The sequence below is a fragment of the Calliopsis andreniformis genome, chromosome 3 (assembly GCF_051401765.1).
Source record: "Calliopsis andreniformis isolate RMS-2024a chromosome 3, iyCalAndr_principal, whole genome shotgun sequence".
Classification (NCBI taxonomy): domain Eukaryota; kingdom Metazoa; phylum Arthropoda; class Insecta; order Hymenoptera; family Andrenidae; genus Calliopsis; species Calliopsis andreniformis.
The window spans coordinates 10,341,293-10,366,214 of record NC_135064.1 but is presented as its reverse complement, the minus strand read 5'-3'; the positions used below and the strand labels follow the sequence as shown (position 1 = coordinate 10,366,214).

The window sequence follows — 24,922 nt, the reverse complement described above, 5'->3', positions numbered from 1 at the left end:
GCGTTTGAAAGGTTCGCTGCAGAAGCTTTTCCGTTTCGTCGGAGAGCCAGCGAACAATCGCGGCGAAAGCGTGAAGGGTTGCGTTCCAGTCAACTGAACCGTTAACATTAGCCCCTGAATGGCGGCTGATCGTGCCAGGAACATATTTATCTACGCGCCGCGATATAAATTAGATAATACACTGCCACGTCCCCTAAATAATTCATAGCGCTGTCTGGAATAACGGACAGCGTCGTTCCGAGTGGAGACTCCCCTATATCTAAGGGAAAGGAAAATCGAAGAAGCAGCTTGGGCCGATGGTCCGTTCGAGAGACTCGCGGAGACGAATAGCCGCGAATGTAATGGAAAATCGAATGGACGTTCCGACGTGGCGGGCACAACCACCATCTGGCTCGCGTGGGAGGGTTCTTAGGCGCCCTCCTCCAGGGAAAAGAAACTGCTGGCGAGGGGGAACAAAACGGATTCTGATGAAATTACACCGGGCTATTTCGGCCCCGTACGCCGAAATTTCCCGCGAGCCGTTTCTTTGGGACGAAACCGCCCATTGATCATTGGCGATATATTTGGATCGATTGAACAGGGACTGTGCGCCCAGATAGATTAATTCTCTAAATGGCGAAAGTTTGTTACTTGGTAGATATAGAAATGTAGGAATGATTTCTTGAAATAAACTTTCTGAAAAGAACTTTGTTAATGCTTATTGAATACTTACTTGTTATAAACTCGTTCTTATTTGTATATACATATACATAACTTGCTTCATTTTCGCATTTTATGAAAGAAAAGTAAATTTGTAGTATATCAATAATTGATTGATTTTTAGATTCATTCCTCAAAATTTCGTAAAACTGCTTGGAATAATGGCTAGTACACGACTCTAGATCTTCACTTATTTATTGAATTTATTTGTGGTGCTATAAATATTAAGTCTCAGTTGATGTTCTACTATATTCTTATCATTATTACACGAAACAGATATATCGCTGAATAAAACAAACTAACAAAAACAATACGACCCAAGTAATCGAGGGTTTATTATATTATAATTTTTCTAATTCATAAATATTTAGAATTACAATTAAATATTTATACTTTATAAATTTCAAAATATTCAGATACTGCAGACCAGTTATAAATATACTAGTGTATTGTAGAATCGATATTTTCCATTTACCTGTTTCACAACTTATTTTTCACGGATAAAAAAAAATGTAGTTCTAGAAAATTAATTTGCGTTCGGCTGAATTCTGCATCGTTAGTAGGTACGAACCGTGAGCCACGAATCGTCGATCATTAAAATGGCAAAGTTAGCGCGAGCGTGCTCGATGCGCAAAAGTGTCAAAACCATAACTCACCGAACAGAGAACAGCCACAGCCACCGCCGCCGCCCACGATACACACCCTCGACGTCGTGGGGATGGATCTGAAATGGAAAGCAAAGTTTTTATTAGATCTGAAGGGATGCCGGATGCATTTCGAATGTATTTCGGCCACTTGAACCGATGGATGTTATCCCTTGCCAGGACCAAAGGGAATAATTTCGCAGCTGGCACACGGCTGATTCTGAGAGTCTCCGAGAAACCGTCAGACTCTCCACGGAATTTGATCGTTTGCGTTACGAGCCCGCCGATTAAACCGCCCTTCGTCGTCTTCCTTCCTAATTGCGTCATAAGAACGGTTATGAACTTTTTCCCACCGCCCGTCTCTTTCCTCTCAAAGAGGAAGAACAGTAAAGACGTTTTTCCTTCCTTTTTCTCGTCCTCTCATCCCTCTTTCTGTCTGCATTTCTCCTCGCAACAAAAGGAACGTGAGAATTCTTTGTTTCACCTCTGATATTTCCAGGTAATATTTGACGCGTCTGACGCTCTCGAGACGGCGCAAAGTACCGTTCCGATGTTCCGTTCTTCACGTTCGTAGATTCTGATAATACCACTTGGCTTCTTACCCTTTCCTCTTTATTCCCCTTACAACGACCAAGTAGTGTGCCTCTACACGTGGTGATTGTTACCTGGCGTGAAGATACTTTAGCCTCCTCTTTGCGGCGTTTGGGTCATTTGAGATCGTTGCGAGTGGATATGAGCAAAGTAAAGCCAGTTACAGCGCGTTAGAGCGAGGCGAAGCTTGTCTGGAGCGAGTTGGAGCGGATCCAAGCGGGTTGGAGCGGACCCAAGTGGGCTGAAGGGAACTGTAGCAAGCTGGAGCTGGTTAGAGTAGGTGGGAGTGAGTTCGAGCAAATTGGAGAGGGCTAAGGCGACCTGAAGCAGGTTGGGAATAATATGAAGTGAAGTGAACTGTGTTGAAGCGATCTAGAGTCGATTGGAGAAGTTTGAATTTGTGTAGGGAAGGAGAAAGCAAGTTACAGCAAGTTAGTGTGAGTGGAAGTGGCTCGAAGCAGATTAGAATCACATAAAATGAATTGAAGCGCATTGAAACAAGCTAGAGCCGAATGCAGGGATTTCGAATTAAGTAATTATAACAGATCGAAGCGAGTTAGAGCAAGTTGCTGAAGCAAGTTATAATCTGAATTGAGTAGGAGGGTGTTAGAGTGATTTAGAGTTAACTGAAGCGACGCAGAGTTGAGTAAAGTAGCTAGAAACAAATTTAAAGGAATTGGAACGAGTTAGAGCGATCTGAAACTGGTAAACCTTTTGCTCATCAGCGGTAAGACTTGCTGACTATATTTCCTCGTAAGAAAAAAGCTCCAGAAAGTAAAGGATTAAAGTAAATAGAAGCAGGTTAGGATAAACTCAAGTAAACTGAAAATACCAAGAAGCAGACTAAAGTAACCTGCAGCAAGTTGAGATGTGTTTAAATAATTTGAAACTATCTAAAATAACCTACAACATGCTAAGCTGAATCCACGTCAATTCAAATGAGTTAGAACAAGTCCGAACTCCAGCAGGTAGACAAGAGGAAGTGAATCAAAGGTCTAAAAGAAGTATCCCCAGAGATTTCCAAAGAAGCTTACAAACTTGCTCACTTTAAGAACTCTGATAAAACATGAGTCTAGGCTACAAATGACCCACCCATCGCCCCCTAGAAGCAAAAGTCGAGCAGTCGAAAGCCATTTGTCCTGTATTGTCTTCGCGAGACAAGTTCCGAAATAAACCAAGCTGCAGCTCAGAGCGTCAATTTACCGATCCTGCTACGCCTCGCGACGCAAATACCGTTGAACCTTAATTAACCGCTGCAGCGACTACATCGATCGCCAAACTTCCTTCTCGTCGAGGTCAAACTCTGTACCTCGAACGCTGGCGTAGAGTCGTCTGCACGTCGAGGAGTGGAATAGCAAAGCAGACAAGTGTCTGTTCTACGAAAACAAAAGAGCCTGGACACTCGACTTGATGTCCAACTAGATTGCAACGAATCGAGAAACTTTCGGTTGCAACACGGCGGCCACCGACATGCATAAAATACTCACCCTTTAATTAGTCTGCGCTGAGCAGCAATCTAAGGAGGTGGTTTATCTGGCGCCAACCGTTTATTTCGCCTGCACCACCTACGTACGTAACCTGCCTCCTGCATCGTGCTACCGGTCGTTATTTACACTTCCGGAACGCCTCCGACATTCCGACAGCTACTTACGTCGCTGCCTAAGCGAGGAAAGCCACAACACCCTATTAACCATATATTCCGAACTCCTTGGCAACGGTCTTAAGTCGGCGTAGCCTTCCTCGACATTGCTCCGCTTTCCACTCCCTGTGCCTATCGCCGCTACCGAAATTGATCTAAAGCACAACTCGGGAACTACTTGCTGGGGTAAACTTCGTACATCTTAGTTGAGATCCAACTATATCAATTATGTTCGTTTGTTTTATATGGCATTATTTATGGTTTGGGGGAACAGATCGTATCGGTAACTTCTGGTTAATAATGCTATAGAGGAATTCGTGTGTTAAGGTAGTATTTTAGTGTAAAATATTTCTTGTGGCTTTCTTAATGATAATTAGGTAATTTAGCTACCAATGTACTAGGTTACGTATTTGGGGAACTTGTTAAAAAATTCGTAGTCGTTAATATTGTTTGTGATTATATGGCTTGATTTTATCATATATCTACTTGTTAAGACCTATTTACCTTTCCAATATCTAATTTCTTAAGCTATTAAACATGTTTACTGATTTCTTATAATACACCAGCTATGTCGTTACTTTAAATATTTCAGTCATCTGTGATCCACCTCGAAACCCATTGCCAAGTGAGAGTATCATATAATCAGAACCAAAAAACAACACACCACATTAATATCTAAATTTTAGTTTAATGTGCATTGTATATTAAACTAAATAAATAAATGCACAAATAAATGTTGATAGAATACACATACTATATTCCTTATCGCATGCTGATAGGAACATTATCCAGTAACTCACGTCACGCTATCGTGAATGTGTTTAGGAGATCATTAAACTCTTCCTAACAACAGTGTATCCTAAACTTCTAAAGAACATGGGAAAAATTCGATTTGCTCAGGATTCTGAGGTAGTAGGACCACTCAAACCGTAGTTAGAGTTAATAGAGACTGGAACAACGAAATCGATTGGCAAGAGAGATGGGCGCGTTCGCCGCATTAGCCAGCGATTGCCGTTTCGTGCTCGCGTCAATCAACTGCTTCCCAACCACAGGCGGTCTTCCCACCGAGCCGAGATTCGATTAGAGCGATCGACTTTGAACTTGCACACGGTGCTCTTGGAAAGCAAGCGCCTATTCGTTTTTCATTGAAGCATCGTTTAGAATCGTCGGTATTCAAACGCCCCTACAGCCACTAAACCACGGCAAAACGTAAAAAAAATGCCTTTCTGTGGAAAAATTAATGACTGCGTTGTACCATTGAAACAGAAATGCACTGCCGTTCACGAATATTCCAAGATTTAAGTACCTACCCTATGTTTTTGGAGTTTAAAAAAATTAATTCTAAAAAATTAGTCTTTTACGATACTATGAGGTCGGTTTAATTCGAGAGATAATTTAGTTATTAATGCTTTTAAGAATTCAATATGTTCTGAGAATTCAATGTACATCAAATTTGCTAGTTTTCAATGATAGAGAAAAAAGATCATTTTCAATGATCTCATTCTCATATGAAAATGAATTTTACAGTATTTTAATATTAATTATAGAAATGAATTTGTCGTAGATACTTGTTAATGATATTTGAACAGTGGGGTTAAAATGAATTTTTTATTATTATTACCTTCAACATCTGAATGCAGTTTAATGAGGGAAATTAGAATATTATGTAATTTAATTTTAGAACAAAGAGTTTTACGTATTTGATTTTCATTCCAATATCTGCTCGTATTTAATTAGTTTTTCATACTCAATAATGGCATACCATTTCCAGAAGAAACGAAGCTCCATTATCAAAGGAAGTATCTGAGAAGCTTCAATCAAAAAGAAACTTTTCTTAAGAATTTCCAGCGATTTGTCTTCAGAGTCAATTTCTTTGTGGATCTTCGTTAACGGAAACTGTGAGTGACGGCTACTCGCACTCGTCGATTCTTTGGCACAAAGAAGCAACGAGAAGAAAGAAGAGGAAGAAAAATGACCACTGCTCCATCCAGTTTCTCGTACATGCTCCATGGAAACGGTGAAACATTCTTACAGTAAATTGCTCGTTGAGCAGTACGAGTTTGTCTTTCAAGCCTTTCACGGTTTCGGGAAACTATAATCACCTGTCTGCTAAACACTCACGATATACTGAGATAAATATGTTCTACCTCTGGCAAAATGTTTTCGACCAAAAGCAATAAAATGTACTATTTAATATTGTCCTTTTTGAAAACGTAAAGTATTACTGTACCAAACCCATCTAATATCCCCATATGTTGTATATTCATACGATAGTATTTTACATTCCAAAAATTACAATGTTTTTAAACAACTTCATACTGTTGGTTTGGGCTAAAAATTTTTTATCAGGGACAGTACAACTATTCACCTCAAAACCACCTTTATGTACAAAATTTTTAACTTATAAAATCGAAATTCTAGTTGTAAAATAATTATTGACACAAATCAATATGGAAATATGTCATTATAAAAGTCAATAGTTATCTAAACCATCATAAGTACTTAGACTTACTAATAACTGTGAAATTACGATAAGTCAACATCAACCATAACAGTAAGCAACAAATCTAAGAATATAAATTTTATCATTTACTTTTTACTTTATCTATTTGCATCACAAACTAGGCAATAAATTAAACTTTTTTATAAACTCTGACTTAAGCCACTTTCGCAATTAATAACACATTCTGCATATATGTATATCTACATACAATTAATCTCCCTAAAATAACTTACTCACATTCTGAAGCATTTGGAACGTGTAGAACAAATATGTCCCTTGTTCCTGAAAGGGTTAAGAAGCGTCTCTCGACGTACATACTCGACGAACAATCAATCTTTACGAAATTCAATATCGCTCGGACGGAAGCTGGCTCCTGAATGGATGCCATCCCTCGACCTGCATTCGTTCGTCGAGGACAATACAACGAGAGCCCCTTTGTTTGTCGGTCAACACCAAAGGCATCGATAGCGACGAGCTGTTGGTAGGCTGCCAGAGGCCACCGCTATAGTCATCCATAGACCAGCGCGCTTCCAGCCAGCCATCGACACCTCAATTATCGACTACGGACACGCTGGACCGCGTACGGGCGCACGTTCGCCTCGGCCAGCCTCGCTTTTCCGACTAAACTCCCTTCGTCTAGCTCAGAGGGCAGAAGAAAGCCCGGCCAGAGTCGGAGATCGCGAGAATTCATACAAAAATCCTATTGGAAAATTGCCAGCGACCGTTTGCCCCCCGTGGATCGCTCCTCCGCCCTCGGCCCCGAAAGAGAACTCCGAGAGTCCCTTTTCTATGGAACGTGGCTGGAAAATGGCTAAAGCTGAACAAAGAAACGTAACCTGAAGCGACCGTGACGCTCGTCTCTGAACGTCGCGACGCTGCGGGGCTTGCCTTTGCCGTCGACGATCGAATCGTTATGCTTTATTCGATTCCAGACTCTTCTTCATCCACGTTTGGCCGAGCGCACTCGGTCCGAGGAAATTCAGCATAGGGTTGTCGCATGAATTTCCTCCTTGGGTATAGTGGGGGAAATCGAGAGGTAGGGCCAGAAATAAAGGGTGTGTTATTAGTACAGAATGATCCTCTCCCTTGGAGACTCAAAGACAATGCCACCACAAAGTCATTGCAGCGAGATTACCATGTCTGTAAAATCCCTCGATTTTCAATTAAGAAGTACAAAAGAGCACTCTGGGCCTCTTAGGTTACAATAGACTCTGTGTCAATTCTGGACCATGACTATTCGCACTTGCAGGTTGAGCTCAACTTATGGCCACTGGAACGTAGACGTCTTATATCTAATTTACTGTTTGCTCATAACGTTTTAAATGATCTCATCCACTGTGAGAGGATCTTGCAATGCGTGAAGCTTAATTCATCTACGACATTAACCAGAAAGCAAGCTCTTCTTAGAAGGGTTTATAGCATTCACTATTACATGTAAATAAATTCTGCCAGTCGGTTGACTTCTTCTCTTCTTTGTACTCTTTCAGACACGAATTGTATAACATTCTATCAATCATCAATTTATAATATCTTCGTATATATATTTTCTAAAGGACTTTTACACGTTAAAATAAATAAATAAATAGAGTTTCGCTGCGATGTTTTCATGACGATACTGTTTTTGAGTCTCCTAACTAGAAAACCACTCTGTATAAGTCTGAGCCCTATACTCGGGTCAGCGAGACGAGTCAGCAAAGAAAAACAAAATTTTCGCCTGTCTGTCAAATAACAAGTGATACATCCAGGGACGAACCTGAGAAAATACTGAAATAAACAGTCAGGTTTCCATGAGCAATCCAAGTCTACATCTGCCTTCTTGCTTCCGCTATATGCTTTCATTATAACTTCCCTAAATTCTGATTATGAATGAAAAAGCATTAGAACATCGTCTTTTAAAAGATACATTAAATATTACTTTCCTGATACTCACACACAGATCTCAAAACTATAAACTCCATTCTACTCTGCCGCGTCAAGCTCGTGCATTTGCTTACATCTGCTGACTCGTCTCGTTAATCCGACTATAGACCCAAACGAGACCTTAGCAACACAATACAACAATTTCCCTCGCCTCCCGAGTACGCCCAAGGAGGGAATTCGTGTGGCAACCCTGATCCAGCGGTCCATGCAGCGAGAGCTGGGATAACGTATCGACGCGAGGTCAATAACTTTCTGCGAGCTCGCTTTTGCGTTTTCGCGCGGATAACGACAGTTCGGCCGAGAGCTGTTTGTGCCCGTTGCAGTTGCTCAGTTATTTGCGTTAGACGCGAGGGATCCCCAGTTACGCATCGGGTGCACCGTTCGTTCCCATAGGCCCGTCGCTCGTTCCATTTTTGCTGTGTGTTTGGTTTGGCCGTGGCTCCACCGAAATAGCCCGATACGCGTGCCGCGGTATAGACGATCGCGCGACCGTAAATTCTCGCCGACGAATTACACCGAGCCACGAATTCGTCGGATCGTAGGGTCGGGATGGAACAACCGACACGTCGCGAATCGCCCCTATCGATCTTCAGCGAATTCCTTTCATGCCGCGTCGATCCCCCGATCGCCGTTTTTCCATTCATCTTCGCGTTAACTAACCGTAAATAGGGGGTGTAGTCATTCTACCTGGGTCGTAATGACTGAAGTAATGTTTGACGACGTGCCGTGAGCGACGTTATGGCATCGTTCAAACTGAATTTATTTAGTTGTTCCGTGAGTACAGTAATACTCTGGAGTTCTGTGGCAATTGGTTCTAAAGTAACAGATATAAATCGATAAAGACGTATGTCTTGATGAGAGATTTTATAGAAGCTGTTCGACAAATACTGACAGAAATTTTGGAGATAATTCTACATGCTAAAATAAGATTGAAATGAAGACAGACGAAATTGTGTCTGGGTCTTCGTGTACGAGTTATTAATGTTTAACTTTTTGGACTGGGTTATCCCTTCTAAGGGATAAGATGTATGGTAAATCAGGACCTTCAAGTGTAAAGGGTTAATAAACACCTGAAATGGTGATGTGTGATTAGGGACTTGTTCTGTTGTTAGTGTATATTAGTCGGATTAGACTCAGCGAAATCAGTAGAATATGCCACGAGTCAGACACATTTAATGTGAATTTTTGCTGTCCCTTCAACAATTGATAACTCAAAAGTCCCAAATGTAATGTTGTCTATCTTCACTATCGTCTTATTTTAGCATAATATTATATCACCTGCTAAAATTTCTGATACCTGCTATCAAATAACCTATATGTGCTATTATAGGTATATATCAGCATTTTATTATATTAGGAAATAGATTTTCATTTAACCCTCCGTAAGTGAACACAGTTTTTCACAGTCTTGCGAACAAAGATATTTAAATATGCATATGTAATATCTACTGTTCTAGGTTTTCAAAAAATTGAAAAAATTTTGGGATATCTAACAATATTTCTTGTACGTCATATAATCGTTCAATCAAATACTTAAAATATTTTTCAGTAAAATCGAAAATTCATGAAAAAGTCATGTGTAAAATTAGCATACAATTTTATTTTAAAATGTGACCGAACTGTGACAGCAGTCATGACAATATAGCAAATATAGAAACTTGATTTTTCGAAATCACAATACGTACATATTGTTGCGAAGAAACAGATTTAGAGAGAAGTAACTAAAATAAAGATAGGAATTAATTTTTGTTTATGATTGGAAAATATTGCTACATGTAACAAATGTATTTCAGTTCAGGCAAAGTAAATTAAAAAAGAAAAATACTACTACAAGTTTTTGTTTTATAATCCAACGAACATATTGACACACCCTTGTATCGAGACAGTTTTATGCCATTCGACAAAAATATTGTCACATAGCGTGCCATATAAATTAACAAGATTGTCGTGTGCAACGTTTCGTGTCTCTTCGTTCAAACTTTCATACATAGATTCATATTAAATACATGTCTTGCGTTGCTTCGCTATTAGTAAGTGGTTTTAAATTAAAACAAAACTCTTAACAAATGTGCTTTTCATTACTCATAGAACCATGAATGTATGTATTTCCTCCAATCTCGCGATTTGTTCCTACTAATGAGCTTATAAATGAAACAATGACTCTACAATACAGTACAAAACCAATGAACCTATAACAAATAAACATAATATCTCTAAGTTATTAATTATAATGTAAATAAAACCTTGCACGATAAAAACAGAACAAAAGAGTCAAAATCTCTGCATTCAAAAATCCAACCTGCCATGAAATTTCTCCTAAAGACTCGATCTGCTTCCTCTCAATGACTTTCTACTCCTATTCACAAGAAAACGCTCCGAATTGTACACTGCCTCATAATCAGTAGAATTTCACTTTAATTTCGAAAGTAATTCGTCGCTCGAATATTTCTGAATATTTTACCTTCATTTTTTCAAATAATATTTTGAAGCCGTCTCCCGAAGTTATTCCACATTTTCAGATTTCTAGCTGCGACGCAACTATCTAGAAAGAGAGAATCCCGAGGAATAGACGCGGAGATTGAAATAACTGTGTCGCGAGTAAACACGGACATTTCTAGCGTGCATTTCGATTCTCCCATCGATCGCCACTGCCAGAAACGAAGGAACAATGAAACGTGCACACTAACGTGACTATGTTATATTCGTGCCGAGCGAGCTTTTACCGGAAATCGACTTTCCATCGACATGACTGCGACACTTCTTCTACCTGCGCGAATGCTTCTGTCGTCGTCATGCGCTTTCAGACACCTTGATTTCCTATGTGTCACTCGTAATTCCACCGTCGATAACTAGTGTAAATGCGATTCCGCGGGCTTTCCCGATGCCGCGGAAATCAAGTTTTGTTTCTCCCATCCGGTAAAGCTCGTCGACCCCTCGAGTTCGATCGAAGAGTAACGTTCGTCAAGGGAGAGAGGCCTACAAGTGCTTTTCGACCGACTTTCAATTCGCGTGACAAAAGTGGAGCAGGTTTTCTCTGCAAATACAGATGTTTCAATCATTTCGTATTCTATGTAAGAGATGTGTGTCAATCACCTTTGAAAACGAGTTATTAGTAAGCATTTTTTTATTCCAAGTAGATCTAGTTATTTGTTAATTTTTCAATCACTGTGAAATATGAAATAATTTTAAGGACCACATAATACATATAGGTAAATTTTTATATTATAATCAGTAGCGTGTTTCTCTCACTGCACTTCATTTTTATATCCACTGAACATGATGCTACTCTTAAAATTAAATTAAGCTCTGTCCATTCTACAAAGGTCTTGTATTTTTTTTAAGTAACTTATTTTTGAAAGTAGGTGTAATTTTTAATTTCCACTGCAGATTAATAAAGCATAAATTGAAACCATTATGTAAGTATAAAAATTACATAAGTTCAAAATAAAGTTCATAAAATCTAAAACACCGTGAAAAATAAATTACTTTTACTTAAAACTTTTATTTTAGAGAGACTGAATTTCATTTTACTCTTCACACACATTGAGTTAATTTGGCTCCTCATTAAAGTTGAGTTGTTTTTTTAAAAATAACAAAATCATATTTAATACATCCCACATAAAATGAGCTCAATTTTTGGGAAGTTCTATTCCACGTAAAAATATGAACCAAAATTAACTCAATTTTTACGAGCTGTATTACAAATATCCGTATAACCTTACTTGTATAATTTTTGTACAATTTCCTTTTACTTCAGTTACACAACATTTGCACTGATACTTCAGAAAATCACTTAAATCTCCCTCCCTAAAAAGAAAGAAAAAGAAAAAGAAAAAAATTCTCGTACAATCAGAACTGTCACGTAAAAGGTAGCAGTCGAATGTTTCTAATTCGATAGGAAAACGTGGAGAACACTGTTACCGTGTAACGTCGAGTGGTAGGTTTCAGCCGCTGACCGATCAGGGTCTGATAAATCAATTTCCTTGTTCTCACTGCTACGGTCTACCTTTGACGTTTCACAGGGCGAAAGACCGATTCTAGGAGCTCCAGTGAAACGGCGCGGTCAACGCCTCTGAAAAAGTTTTCCTCGTAATTCACCGAACGATCGTTCAGTTGAAAAGAAAAACTGAACGTGGCAGCGATTCGTCGCCGAATAAAAGCTCGAAATTAACGATTGGCGGGCGCAACAAACGGTCGAGCGATTGCAGGGAGCGATCTGCACGGAACGAGAATACGCTTTAAAGCTGAAACGATTATTTTTAGATCGGCAGCTTTAACGATACGGTGTTTCGCGAGAACTATGGAATGATCGTTTCGTCCCTTCGACATTCCAAACTTGTCCCTCGCTTAAAAGCTGTCTCGTTTTCAGCGCACGTATATTCGAGCAAGAGAAATCGTTCCGACGAAAATCATCGTCTCCGATTCCGAGACCAGTCTCTGCACTGGGATGGAAATAAATTAGGGATGCAAGAGGACTCCAGGATGTCAGGTCAGGAATTTTTCTCGGCATCGGGTTGGGATCCCCAAAGTGTCTTGTGACATTGGGATATGAAGGTTTTCAGCATTATGGGATCTTAAACGGATTTTAAAGTGAGCCTGTTTGACAATGAATAAGTGTCATCAATGGACTGCGGATTTTTATGCAATGATGGATATTTGAAATATGTCAAAAATTACAGGATGCATATAATACTCAAAATCACAAAAAATATGAAAAATAGAGTCGAAATTATACATAGTATTTGTTTATGAAAATTCGTAGTTCAGTTAGTAAATTCTACGTGAGAACTGAAACATAGTGTAAAATATGATGCACCAAGTAAACGAGATTATATTTTATTCTAAATGTTCGCGAGAGGAAAGTTATGGTTTATGTCTATTATGTTGGAATGAAAAAATATTACTCTTCGAATATCCACGCAATATTATACACATATTAATGTAACAACTGTACACATGTTTACACCCTAATGTCAATATGCTGTAGAAATATTAACAAAATATGGGAAATAACTTAAAGCAATAAACTGATATATGCTCATGTAGATATTAAATCAGTTTGGTTCTTGCGGTACTGAATTTTTAACTTTAAACTAAAAATTGATCAAAATATCGTTGGAAATATACAGATGTGTTAAACATTATTTTTTAGCCGACATAAATTTATGATTTCATAACGATAGGTATCAGTTGTATCATACATATAAATGAGGAGTTCATAACAAAAACGAATCTTTCAATTTTTGCCTTTCTCTAGGCGAGGAAAAGAATACTCTAACATCTACAGATAAAATTTTCTTGAACAAAATACTCATGATATTAACTACATATCTACTATATTACGTTCTTCATAGTATAGACTTCACTGTGTAGTGAATCTTGTTTCCTTCTACTAAAAGTATTCTTATAAAATGAATTTTACAATTTAACAGAAGTAACTTTTCTCATAAATCCCTCGATTGTACAAATAAGTCTTTCACTTTTCAAAAATTAACACTCCCGTTTTTGGGTAATGAATGAAAATTTTTACAAAAAGCAAAGTAGATCAATTTCCTCTTTTGCCACACAGTGTTAAAAAAAAATTATCCTATAAAAGAAATAGTTATAGCATTGAATTTTACCGTCAGCCAGATTCTTTTTAATTCCCTTCCATTTAGCGATTTTAGTTCCCCCTTAATGAAAAGAAGCATTGCTCAATACAATTTCTATCGATTCGTTACAATAGAACGTCTCCGTATTATTTCATGAAACTCCCTCCCGGAGGCGTTCCCAGCTCGAAAGGGAAGAAACGGCGAACGGGCCGAAATCATTCCATGCACGTGCTTCCGTAACGCTGCAACGCGGGTCCATAGCTGCCAGAACGTTTCTCGCCGCCGCTTCTGCCCGGCTTTCCCCGGTAAATCGATAGAACGAGGTCGACCGGAGCCAGGAGGACCCACGACTCTTTCTTTCCTCCAAGAGGGAAGGAACGAGGACAGAGAGCCTCGCAGCAACGCGTCGCTGCACCCCTCGATGCTCGATGCATCCCACGGAACGAAAGGGAAAGCGTTGCTACGAGATGTTCCTGCTCGGGGGATCGAGAGAGCGAGCAATGTCGAAGGAAAAATTAGGTCGCCCTCTCGATGATACGTCCCACCGCGTCTCGATCAGCTTCGATGAGTCACGACACCCCGAGACGCTCGTGCAAGATAGTCCCAGCCTTCTTGCGGGGTTTTCCCGATGACTCACCCTCGAAATCTACCCTCCACGCCTTTCCACGACATTCCGTAGCATCGACCCTTCGTGACCCCGAATGTACCCGCCGCGCTCCAACGAGAACCGTAGACCCCCCCAATGCTGTTATTTCGGCGATTGCGAGCAGAAAAACCAGAGCAGCGCTTTGCCTTTAAAAGGGACCCTCGAAAGATCAACATTTCAGTACTGTCAATATTATTGAACTTGCGAGGATATTGATTGACGGATTGTCAATACTTGGAGTATTCATGAGGCGGCGCGATGAAACTGAAATATTTTTATTGTGGCCTGTAGATAGTGATTGACCGAAGGATATTATTTGAAGCAGTCTTGACAGTCGAGATCGATGGAGACACTTGATTGCAAGGGAGATGTGAAAGTAATTTTAAGAATTTTTTTTGCTGTGAGGGTTTAACGTCGCGTCGACGTCTATCATCGCCATTACCGATGGCTTCCTTTATACTTTATCAAATACATTTGATCCTGTTCAATATTTAATCGTATTTATTATATGTTCCTGTGAGGTTAGAACAGTATCCAGGTTGATCCCACTTTTCCACCTTTGGATTTCAAATTTTCTGCATTTAAATACATAAACAGGGTGTTTCATAATATGTGAGATCCACTTCAGGAGCTGATTGTACGTCTAAAAACAATGAAAGAAGTTTACATAAATATAGGCCTCATCTATTAGAGATTACTATTAGATATTTTTTAAGAATTTTTTTAAGTGATGATAAGCACTTGTATTCCCTTTAGAAAAACATATTTCTATTTTTTGTCTATATTACAATTCAAGAAACTTTTTGTACGTACACACATTTATGCAATCTAATGATATTATAAACATAAAAATACACAGAAAAAAGTGTATATACACGAGGAAACCTTTCAAGTAGATATTGTATTTCTCAAAGTTATCTTAGGGTTAATAATGTTTCATGGAAAAAATTGTTTGCATTTAAACGCCCACGTCCTTGTTTATCTTTGTTCTTTCTCGTGATACATCATCGTGAAATATAAAACCGAAAGTGAATAGGCTGTCCACAAATATTGGTCATGTGTGGTAAATTACCATTTGTAAACTTAAACTGGAGGTGACTGAAACCTTAGTTAGGTGTGAAGGAAAGCTCCAAATATTCAAATATTATTTAAAATTTGATTCTATTATACTAACGAAAATTTGAATAATTTACTTTTTAAAACAGGAATATGCAATCTCAACTGATACGCAACCTCAAATTTCCAAAACACTTTCGTCCCACATAGAAACAAGCTTCCACTCCTTTTCTAGGTAATGAAATCAGGTCAAAATACTCTCCTAACTTTTCGTCTCGTTGCACTTTGCCAACAAGCCATTAACTCGAGCTTATCATATTATTAACCCGTTTCCCGAAAGTTATCGACGCTGTCAAGAAACCCACACGAAAATTTCGCCTCTGCAAGTTGCAATTTGTGCTTGGAATACGCTTTCAACGACGGAATAATTAGAATTTTTTCAATTCGAGACGTGGTATCGATTCGGTATCTCATTCAACGAATTCTAAAGGAACGGAATTAATCGCAATAGATCGAAACTTTTCAATAGCTGTGAGGTAACAATAGTTCTCTGAAATTAGCATAAAAAAATATCACCGATAACCCAACGAGGTGCATCGAGAAGAGGAGAACAACTATCGGGGATTGCAATAATGAAACAGTGCTGTTGCTTGCAATACCCAGAGCCAGCAGTACAATCGATCAAAGCTAAGTCGAAAGAATACTGTCCCAGCTTAATACACGATTCAATTTCTGCTGACCAAACCAATTACTTTATCCTGGGACATTCATCGGAATTTCCTCGTTATTGCCTTTTATATAACATGAAAACTCTGATCTCTTTCATGAACTCTATTTACAGGCTTAAAAAATCGATAGAAATAAACGAATGTTTAATTCGACTATTTGAAATTCTTTTAAACTGTACCTACATGAGTAGATATTACATAAGAATAAACAATTCCTTGAACAAAAATTTGTAAGTTAGAAAAATGGAATTTGAATTAATTAATATCATCCTTCATTTTGGAGAACTATCAGTTATAGATCATGTCAAGTATTTTTTTGATTCAAACTTAAAATTTTGATCAAATATTCAATTTTTCAAATTATTTCAAATTTAAACATACAACAAATATCGCTTAAAAATTATTACTTCCATCCATGTTTATATAAGTATTTATTAACAACAAGCTTGTAAGAGATCAAAATCAGAGTAGAATAATTCTTGTTTATCTTAAAAAGAAGTACCTACTAAAATTGAAAATATATCTTACTAACTGATATCGTTTATGATCCCATCAAAAATATTAAACTGTGATAATTTCCGAATTTCTATCTAAACATACCTACTCATTTAACAATTATCAATGGTTACGACACGACTGAAATACAAAATAATAATATTCGAAGTTGAATAGCCTCGAAGGTAAATTTTAATCAATACCTACAAATTGCTGTTCCACATTTGTGACACATTTTTGCAGGAATAATCGCTGCATATCACTGTCAATAGTACCACCCATCCTCGCCCACCTCGTACATTCAACGAGAGCAGCACACTGCGATTACTGCTATCACATACACTCCGAACGACAATGGTTTAGCGATTATCAAGATCCAGCAGAAACGGACGTTATCCTCAATACTGAGGAAAGTCTATTCAGATTTTTTCACTTACGGCCATTAAGAGGCAAAAAGGAAATCGATGAAGTACGATGCAGACTTTGCGCGTGCAAGAATCTATTTCCATTCGAAAAGGCTCACAGCTGTCCCTGTTCCTCCGCGGAGGGAAACGATAATGGACGCGCATCTGTCGAAGCGGTGGCTCGTTTGCATCGCTCTCCTATCCTCCCGTGCCTCCGCGCCCTCGCTTTTTTTGCGCCCATTAAAATTCAATAAACTCTGATCGGATCAGGAAACGTCGTTACGCTGTAACGTCATTCCAACGAAGTTGCAACTTCTCTGCGACCTCGCGGAACTCGCGAGTCAACCAGAGGGGAGCCGTAATGATTTTGACGCGGCCGTAGGTGGCGTTTGTTCGAAATACGTACCTGCTCTCGTGACATGGGGTCGACGAGGAACTCTTATAAGGGAAGGACCCCGAGTGGTCAAGTTTAATTATAAGGTGCTTTCGCAGGATGATAGCGTGTACGTCCCTAATAGTATGTCTAAAATATTAGGTGCAGCTACTCGATAATTTTGAAGATAGATATATGTAATCAAAGTTGAAAGTTTGTTTATTGGAAGACCAAATATACTGCTTTTACAATTAGCTTATCGGCATTCATGATCGCGCTACGCAATTTGCAGTACGAATCGTATCTTCGTCAAAAGAAATATATTTTAAAACAATAGTCTATTAAAATTGTTAATATTTAAAAGGAAATTTTATCCAGTACTGATAATATCCCTGCAAGTTATTACTTAACATGAAATAACACAGACATTTATTGTGTATTCGTAGTGCTGAACTTCATGTTCTAAATTTATGTGTGATAATTGTCATCCAGTATGCCGAATGATAATATTTTAAACTTAGACTAAATTACCAGCATATATGCCATCGCTATAATAAAACTATACCAAATTTTAGAAACAATTCCAATAAAGGGGACTAATCTCAGAGTCTCCCTGGTTTACCAGCCACAACTAATATTATGCATGTTTCAGGTATGCAACTTTAATTGCTTGTATCTTTATAATTATCGAATTATTACAGCGTTTTTACACATATCATTAACAACCTACACGCTATCGTCCTGCAAAAATCTATTATAATCCAAGTCGTTCTTCTGGAGTCCTTTTCTTATCAGAATTACATGAACTCGCTTTTGAGATTTTAGTAAAATCATTCTACTGATTCTTTCGCTAGTATATTTAATAAAAGCTGAAGAAAATGGATTATGTAAACTTTCTTCCCTATATGTAGGTGTACTTAACAGCTCACTGACATGTTTACTGATGAATTCACTAGCGAATTCACTGCCAAAGAGTATGTTCCTGCAGTCATATACCTGCTCGTCGTCTAATATGATTTTAGTAAAAGTGTACGTGACAGTATCAGCACAAACTGCTGTAAATCACTTCAAGATGTAATAAACATTATTTAGATTGTGCCCAAGCTTTCATATTGTCAATTATTATAATAACAAGCCTAACAAAAGTCGTTACGATAAAATAATAAAATATCGTGGCAATGAGATTATATCGAGGGAATACTGTGTAGTTATAACACTTCAAGGTAGTAAGTAGTTATAGCTTGATGCATATAGCTACAAGGTATTATGGCAGTATAATAGACAGCTACTTTTTTCGGAACAAAAACGAGATCTGTATGAAAAGAACAGTATGTAATTAACACGTCGTTAAAGAATATTGTTTTGAGTTAGTGAGCAAAAAACTTGATTATGATCCATTCTAAAGCGGCGACGGGTGTGTGGAGAACTAATAAAAGTGAGTGGCAAAGGGTGAAAACACGCGAGAGACAATACGAAACTCTTCCCCATGCCGAGCTATTATTCTCATGAAAAAAATGTTCTGGTAATTTAAATATTTTTTTTAGAGAATACATCGCTCAAATTTTGTGTAAAACATTATTTACATATTACGTATACTGTTTAAGTAACTGAAGCATGGTTAACCGCTTATAATAACACCTATGTAATAATCATAAAAATAAACCGTGATACTTTATAAGCTTTTCGCGTATTTACACGCACATAAAGTATCTCGTCTATCTGTACTGTAATAGGGTACTTGGCCATATTTCCATGTCTTTGGATTTAAATCATCTTCAAAAAGAGAATTTTTATTGAATACTTTTTCTTCAATCTTACATGTTACTGAGTCAACTTGAGTAAAAAAATAATTCCTCAGTCTATGTACAAAAGTACGGTTTTTATAAATGATTTGAATTGAAAGAAACAAAAGTAGGTACGAGCGCAGAAATATTGACAAGCACCCTACACGGATTGAGGCTTGTCAAGATCACTTCACGAGCAACGATCGAATCAGAATCGATCCTCACCTTTCAACTCTGGCGCGTGCTTCGACACTCAGAGTTGCGTGACTCCCGAGGGGTGCGAAGGGTTAAATAGTCGAATGATATAGTAGGGGTTACCCCTCAACAACCCTGACTGGCCAAAATTCATGAACTCTGGTACGGCGAAAGAAACAGGGTGTGTCAACGAGACGCCACACAACAGACAGAAAGAGATATATGTACGTCATTTGTCTTTTTTATGAATGACGGTTCGTCACGTAGGTAGTTTGACTGTTTTTCATCAGCTTTTAGTATTTCTCGTATTTTTTATCACTTGCTCTGTATTGGCAGGATTAAAGCTATTCTATCAGCGACCAGTCAAGGATTAGTAGATATCAATGAATTTTTTGATACATCAAAAAATGTCTCTCTGTACATCAGAGAGACATTGTATACACTATTTCTTTGTTAAAGTAAAAATACACTAATTTCTAGTTTCTGAAATGTTCATATTTTCTTCTTATTTTTGATACAATAAGAATGAGTTAATACATAAATTGGCCTCAGAATTAGGTAAATCTCCTCTTCACAAACATCACAAGAGATACTCTATACATTACTTTCTCTTTAAAAATTCACTATCCTCCAGTTCTTGAAATTATTCTCACATTTTCATATTCTTCCTCTGATAATACAAAAACGAGTCACCATGCCTCTTAAATAAATGTGTTCCAAAACTTGTAGTACAAGTGGGAAGGTAGTACATAAAAAATAAGACGAAAACATAAACTAAAATTTTCTGACATCATGCTTCTATCTTCAGGAGTGTACTACACGAAAGTACAGTTTAAGTACTTAAAGGCTACACAGTGTAAGCAGAACACTCACGATCTAACCACTGGAACCTTCTCTACTGTAAGCTAAGTCCACAGCTAAAGTTCAAAGTTCATTTTCTCAAAAACATAAAAAAGATAAAAAAATTGTATACCACATCTTCAACTTATTGTTTCCTATAAAATCGCCACTTTTACATTTGTATCAGCAATTCTTAAAAATCCTATATATTCTCCCTAAGCTGATTACTGGTTCCTAATCGTAAGCTTATACAGAATGAGTAACGTATACCCCTGAGGAGGGTCGATGATTAAACAAGTGGATCGGCAAAGAACGCAATCGGATCCCAGATTATGCGGTGATAGGAAGAGTATTGGTTTCGCGTCTTTAAAGGTCCATCCGGAGTTCGAATGGTTCTGGACTGGCTCCTATTCTTCTATAGGAGAACGACAATGGTTCACGGATACCGGCCAAAGTAATAGTCTTTCTCACCCTTCCTTCGTCCCTTTTACCGCAGTCCCTTCCGACAGTCACCGACCCTCATTTCCCTCCCTGTTTCCCTGCCTCTGTCCTTATCCCACGCCTTCCTGTTCCCGTTCCCATTCCTGTTTCTGTTCCCGTGCCTATCCCCGTCACCGAACCGATCCTCCCACCCTCTCGTTCAATCAATACTCGATACTGCACATTACTAAATGTCGCGAATCTAAGTAAACCCAGCTACAGGAAACTCTGACCTCTATATTCTATTCAGCAGAGTGCATCTTCTTGTAAATCGGAAGCGATTCTTGATCGATCCTGTTCTGGTCAGGACTTGCGAAACTTGTCGGGGGATGGTCGAGGAGAAACTGTTAAGTACGTGGTTTTCATGGTTGAATGCACCACACAGTGTCTTAATGTTGTGTGAGATGTTTAGAAATGAGAGATGTAGTTACTTGATGTCTGTGAAAGAGAATCTTATTAAATGATGGATCTTAGTATTTGATTATTGAATTATTTGAGAGAAAAGTAATGGTAAAAGGATAATTGTGCATGTCTAGGTACTGAGACTGTGTACTGGAATTTTTAGAAATAGTTTTGGAAGAGTGGTTGTATTCACCTTTTTTCTTTGTAATATATGAAAATTGACTATTCTATTCAGGTGATATATTTTTTTCGTGAGAGATTTCAAATTTCTTAAAGTTTAGATTCTAAAGTAACGAAGTGGATATCTAAATCTTAGATATGTTCTTTTTTCAAGCCCATAACTTTGGTGATTGCTGGACACTAGTTTATTATTGATACACCTGCTAATTAGTGATTACATATCTACAAGAAGTTCAGCTTTTTAAATCAATAATAGTAGTACAATATAATTCTAGAACCTCATATTACGATAAAATTTGATAATTCCAATGTGTGTTCAGATTACAATATTTTTCAAATAAGAGTTTATCTTTATTTTTAGAAAATTCCACGTTTTCTATTTTTCGCTACATGTTCGTAGAAGTGTCATGAATGGATTGCCAAGATTTTCCCTGTGAATATAAGCCCATACACTTGCCAATATCGTGGCTGTTCCACGCAGTATTCGTGTGAACTTAGGCAGCCTGAAACTGCGCGATATAGGAAAAGCCTTTTGCCTATGCTGATGTATCGAGTCTGACAAGGTAAGACGACAGTAACGAGAACCAGTCGTCTGCAAGCTTTCACGATGAACACAGCTAACCTAGACCTGACCCAGCGATGTTTAAGCTCGAGTTTAATCGCATATTATATAAAATATAAAAAAAAAATGACTATGTTCTGAAGAAAATACATCTATTTTCCCCTGAAACGTTACACAATTATATTATATTGTTCATATTCTACATTATAATAAAGATATCTACTCTACATTTCGTAAAAACTTGACATTCACTACCAAAGCAATATCAAAAAAAGACGTAACTAGGTCTTCAAATTTCAATTATATCATCTCTATAAATCTATAGTCAATGGTAAAACTTAATATCTCACTCTTTTTTCAAAATCGAGATAGTACTCTTCCACGTGTATCTAAATGAGATCTATTAATTTGCAGAAAATAGTACCTGTATATCACATAAGCTGAACAAAAATAAGATGGCAACTCATGACATGTGGATGTATCTATTGTGTTACCTAACATTAAAATCGCTGTACCTATTAAAAAATTAAAAAATCATGACATATCGGGTTCTGCCATCTAACTACAGAAGTGACAACGAAATCTTTTAAACACATTTTACAATGATAGTATGTATCTGATTGACAGTAGTAGCTCATTTTATGGGAAATTATGCAGCAAAAAAGGGATGTTCTCAAGACTCCCAACCATGAGGAAATCCTAAAGCATCGAACCAATTTTGCACTACATTATCCCTTAAGTAGCGTTATTACATTTATTCGTGCAGACGTAATTTTTCTTGTTTTACATGCGCCGCGCACAGAGGCAAAATAACAGCCTTCGAAGGCCGTAATCGAACGATCTGAAGGACATGACTAGCTTCGCGCGATTGATTGAGACGATGCCGATAAAACTGCTTGGTCACTTATGCGTGGCAAATCATCCCTTCCGCGAGACTTCGACATAATCCCCATAATCCTCGGATCGATGTCGAGGAGATAGGAACGCGTTCGCTGTGATCGTGTTCGAACACAATGCATGCTTCAACAATTTATTATCGGTTATATTCTCTACAGGATCGCGTCATAAATTCCCTAATTGCACGGAACAAAGCAGAACTTGGGCCATCAAGAACTTGGAATCGCTACGTCTACGATTAATTGCTTCTTCTTTCTCGCTACATCGTAAAGTAGAACGACTCTTAGCTACTCCGGCAAATGAAACTATTTGAAAAATTTCATGTTCCAATAATTCATAAATTTTTGTGTGTTGGAGCTTGATCATTAAAATACTATTTTATTATACGTACATTTTATGTGGATGTGGGAAAAGCCAAGTTAATGTGTTCCTCTCTTTGTGAAATGTCTAAGTTTATGGAATACTTAACTACAGAAGTATCCATATCTATTGCAATGAATTTTCAGATACATTATTCATTACCTCTTTCTCTCTCACTGTCTCAAGTACTACACCTACTTATTCAATTTATTTATATGTTGATTTATTTTCTATTTTCGAGAAACCAATATCTCGAAAAGTTCCTTCAATTCAATCTTTCTTTCTTATAAATACGAAGTCCATAGTGTAACTTTTAATTAAGTTATAAACTCCATTTTTCGGAAATTGTAACTCAAGTCATTTAATCTTATACAGATATCCATAGTATCTCACGAACACTCAACTGGATACTTAAAACTAAGTTGTCAGTAACCAAAAACATTGAGTACTCAAGATTCTCGAGTGTTCCCTCTACATGTACTTAAATCATCGAAGTGTGTAAATATACTGGAGTACAGAAATGTTCGACGAGTAGTTTCAACCCCCTATTGAACATGTATATGTGTATATTATAATTATCAGTTCGGTCGTATAGCTCCTAATCGCAGGTTTCATCGATACTACACGTAATGGTTCTCCTAATACTCTACTCTGTGCATCAACTAATTTCAATAGGCAGCGGGATAGAGGGCCCAGCAATCCATTTGGTCTCGTTACGCGGCCGAACTGCGAAAGGAGAAAGCTTTCCATTATGTACGGTGTGCGACGCACAACCACCTACAAGCTGTATCGTCCTCCTGTCTCGTTCGGCGTATAATTACTGACGTAACGCTTTGTGTACAAAGCTCCCGTTTCACGGGCGAATTTGCACGCGTGCACACGGAACGTCTCGTCTTGGGATCAAATGTCGTCGTATCGATCTGAAAACACGCGTCGGAATCCGTCATAGCTTCGTGTTGGGTTCCTGCGATCTTCTTACCACGACTGAGTTGACTAGCCTTGGAAATCTCTGTAAGACTGCTTTAGCTGTAGTATAGGATTTCTATTGCTTAGTAGTCTTTACTCAGATGGAGACGTTGCCAAAGTGATAGTCTTAGGGATTGATGAATCTTATGCAAAATTGAAACATGATATTTGTTTCTAGGAGCCTTTATAGCGACCAATTTTACTGGGGTTTTTTAACATGTCCTAGTTTCTGAGAGAAACGAAGAAACAGTGGTTATAATCTTTTGCAACATTAAAACTTAACTTCAGCAGCATTGATGGTTATATTTAAAAAACTGATGGAGTTAATTTCTATAGCATCACGTTCATAACATGTCCTTGTAAATATAATGCAACGACTTGTTACTAGTAACGAATAAGTATACCTATGATATAGAATGTGTGATAAAAAGTGTGAGAAATTTTAAAAAATCATTTTACATGCTACAATAAGGGAACAATTAAAAATGAGGAAATCACGTTTAAGCATTCATTTCTGAGTTATTAATTGTGAAAAATATTTCTGAAATGTGCTAGCATTGTGTCTGACTTGGGGTTTATTCCCCTGACGGTGTGGATTAATCAGGTTAGATGTCAGACGCAGTGATACCAGTAGAATGGGTCTTCAAGTCAGATGCACTTAATATGTATTTTAGGTGTTTTCTTAACGACTAATAACGTGGAAACGATGCCTTAGATACAATTTCAATAGGTTTGAGTTTCCTCTCATTTTAACATATAGAAATACAATTTCTGTTATCTATTGTCGAACACCCTGTACAGAATAGAGGGCCTCTTCCTGTAAGGTTAATTATTCGCTAGATAGAAAAGTTAAACAAAATTATAGAACATGTACATAAAAACAAAACAGAAAAATAGATACCTCAATAAGTGCACTTGTGTCTTCCGAATCTCATTCAAAAAACCAGAGAAAAATATAAATTGAATT

General features: G+C 37.8%; 1 protein-coding gene across 1 annotated transcript in view; it reads right to left on the bottom strand.

Annotated features, from left to right (window-relative positions):
- Nucleotides 1-1,320: 1,320 nt before the first annotated feature.
- Nucleotides 1,321-24,922, bottom strand: part of LOC143177277 (uncharacterized) — a 77,266-nt gene continuing 53,664 nt past the window's right edge. The window contains exon 3 of the mRNA XM_076375141.1: nucleotides 1,321-1,423. The gene's annotated coding sequence lies outside the window, so the exon portion shown is untranslated. The remainder of the gene's footprint in view (nucleotides 1,424-24,922) is intronic.